At 42.0% G+C, this 3,204-nt stretch overlaps 1 pseudogene; it reads left to right on the top strand.

Moving 5' to 3' along the window:
* The first annotated feature begins 435 nt into the window (after window positions 1-435).
* Window positions 436-1,414, top strand: LOC110563737 (glyceraldehyde-3-phosphate dehydrogenase-like; annotated as a pseudogene).
* Window positions 1,415-3,204: the final 1,790 nt, after the last annotated feature.

The raw sequence follows: 3,204 nt of genomic DNA, 5'->3' as shown, positions 1-3,204 counted from the left end.
AGGGGAGGAGGGAGGGGCCTATGGGGGGATGCAGAATGAATAAAGTGTAATTGATGAAAATTAAAAAAAAAAAAACAAGCAAAAAAAAATTGAAATCACGCCCTGAATCCTATCTGACCACCACATATTAAACTGAATATCACCAACAGCAGAAGGCTTAACAATTCAGAACCACTTTCTACTGACTTAAAAATGAGTTAAGAAAGAAATTAATACCTTTTTAGAACTGAATGAAATACAAACACAACATACCTAAACTTATGGGACCCAAAGAAACTATTCTAAGAGGCAAGTTCATAACACAGAGTGCCTACATTTAAAAAGGCCTTATACTAGTAACATAAATGCACACATGAGGCTCTCTGTTTCTCTCTGTTCCAGAGATAGCCACATCTTCTTGTTCAGTGCCAGCCTTATCCCTTAGACCCGATCGTGAAGGTTGGAGTAAATTGATTTGTTGGGCTCCTGGTTACCAGGGCGGCCTGCAGCTCTGGAAAAGTGGAGATTGCTGCCATAAATGACCCTTTCATCAACCTTAATTACATGATCTACATGTTCCAGTGTGACTCTACCCATGGCAAGATCAACGGCACAGTCAAGGCTGAAATCAGGAAGCTTGTCATCAACAGCAAGCTCACCACCATCTTCCAGGAGTGAGATCCCACTAACATCAGATGGGGGGGATGCTGGTGCCAAGTATGTTGTGGAGTCTACTGGTGTCTTCACCACCATGGAGAAGGTGGGGGACCACTTGAAGGGTGGGGCCAAAGGGTTATCATCTCTGCCCCTTCTGCCAATGCCTCATGTTTCTGATGGATGGGATTCATGAGAAGTATGACAATTCACTCAAGATTATCAGCAATGCTTCTTGCACCACCAACTCCTTAATCCCCCTGGCCAAGGTCATCCATGACAAATTTGGCATTATGAAAGGATTCATGACCACAGTCCATGCCATCACTGACATCCAGAAGACCGTGTTTTGCCCCTCTGGAAAGCTGTGGCGTGATGGCCTTGGGGCTGCCCAGAACACCATCCCTGAATTCACTGGTGCTGCCAATACTATGGTCATCCCAGAGCCGAACAGGAAGCTCATTGGCATGGCCTTCTGTGTTCCTACCCCCAATGTGTCTGTCGTGGATCTGACATGCTGACTGCAGAAACCTGCCAAGTATGATGATATTAAGAAGGTTGTGAAGCAGGCATCTGAAGGCCCACTAAGGGCCTGGGCTACACTGAGAACCAGGTTGTCTCCTGAGACTTCAACAGTGACTCCTACTCTTCCACCATTAATGCTGGGGCTGGCGTTGCCCTCAATGACAACTTGGTAAAGCTCATTTCCTAGCATGACAATGAATATGACTACAACAACAGGGTGGTGGACCTCATGGCCCATATGGCCTCCAAGGAGTAAGAAGTCCTGGACCACCCACCCTAACAAGTATACAAAAGCAAGAGAGAGACCCTTGGTTGTTAAGGACTACCTGTCCCAACTAAGCCTCTGACACTGAGCATCTCCCTCACAGTTTCTATCCCAGACCCCCAGAACAGTGGGAGGGGTCCAGGGAGCCCTATTCTCTGTAATACCGTCAATAAAGCTCACTGAACTCACAAAAGAAAGCATGTTTTAGAAACAACAAGAAATACATGGTGAGAAATAATCAAACTCCGGGCTGAAATAAAATAGAAACAATAACAACAAAATAAGAAATCAATTAAGCAAAGGGTGGGTTCTTTGAGAGAAGTAAGATTCACCATCCCTTGCAGAAATTGACTAAAAGGCAGAGAAAGAATATTCAAATTAAAAACATTAAAGATAAAAATGGGACATACCAAAAGACAGTGAGGAAATTCTGCGAATCATAAGGACATACTTTAAAAACCTGTACTCTATCAAATTGAAAAATCTAAAAGAAATATGTTTTCTAATATTTAGCACCTAACTTTAATTAACTTTAATTAATATCGGGTATACAATTTAAATAGACTCATTACCCCTAGTAAAATAGAAGCAGTCATTAAAACTCTCCTAATCACCAAACAAAAAACAAAACAAAACACAAAAAGAGCTCATGGCCGGATGGCTTTAACAGAATTCTACCAGACTTTCAAACAAGTGTTAAAACCAATACTCCTCAAATATTCCACAAAATAGAAACAGAAGAAACAGTTCCTAACTTGTCTTATGAGACCACAGTTTCTGTGGTACCCAAGCTGCATAAAGATTCAACAAAAAGAAAGAGAAAGAAAGAAAGAAAGAAAGAAAGAAAGAAAGAAAGAAAGAAAGAAAGAAAGAAAGAAAGAAAGAAAGAGAGAGAGAGAAAGAGAGAGAGAGAGAGAGGGAGGGAGGGAGGGAGGGAGGGAGGAAGGAAAGAAGGAAGGAAGGAAGGAAGGAAGGAAGGAAGGAAGGAAGGAAGGAAGGAAGGAAGAAAAGAGTTACAGAAAAATTTTCTTTATTGGCATAGATGCAAAAGAGGCTGATGCCTCTTTTGAATATTCTCAATATGCTCATAGCTTATTTTTATTAATGACTAGAAAGTGATTCAGATCATAGCAGGCAGTGATTATGATGTGGAGGTATATTTAGGAAGGCTGTAGGGAAGGGGAGTGAGGAAGGGCCAGAGGGGAGATTGGAGAGCATATGGACAGTACAGAAACATAGTTAGGGGCAAAGGACTTCACATGTGTCATCAGGAATCCTCTAAAGTCTTTCCCATCATTCCTCCTCTCTGTCTTTCATTCTCAGAGAAAGTGACAACATTTTGCTGGACAGGTACTTTATTGTTTGTGTGTGTGTGTGTGTGTATGTGTGTGTGTGTGTGTGTGTTCTTTGTGTTCTCTCTACCTGACCCATGAGCCAAGTGCAAGCACTAGACTGAAGTGTAGTTTCCCAGCTGCTCCATTCCCACATCCTTCTGTGGAGGTGGCTTCTGAGAGGTCCTCTGCTCCTGCTGTAGGACCATTATGAATGCCATCTCTTCCTCCATCTTCCCTAGAGTTCATTTACACCCATTTACTTGGATCCCACCCACTCATCCCTTGGCTTTGTCAGATTGAGTCTGGTTCAAATCACTTATATATCCTATAGTTTGATTTTTATTATCCCTCTATCCCAATCTTTTCTCCCACTCGGGACTAAGTATTCAAAAATATGAATCTATGGTTATTATTCTCATCCAAAACTCTACAAGTCAGTGTCTAAAC

Source organism: Meriones unguiculatus, chromosome 10, assembly GCF_030254825.1.
Source record: "Meriones unguiculatus strain TT.TT164.6M chromosome 10, Bangor_MerUng_6.1, whole genome shotgun sequence".
NCBI lineage: Eukaryota > Metazoa > Chordata > Mammalia > Rodentia > Muridae > Meriones > Meriones unguiculatus.
This window is presented reverse-complemented; position numbering and strand designations above follow the sequence as displayed.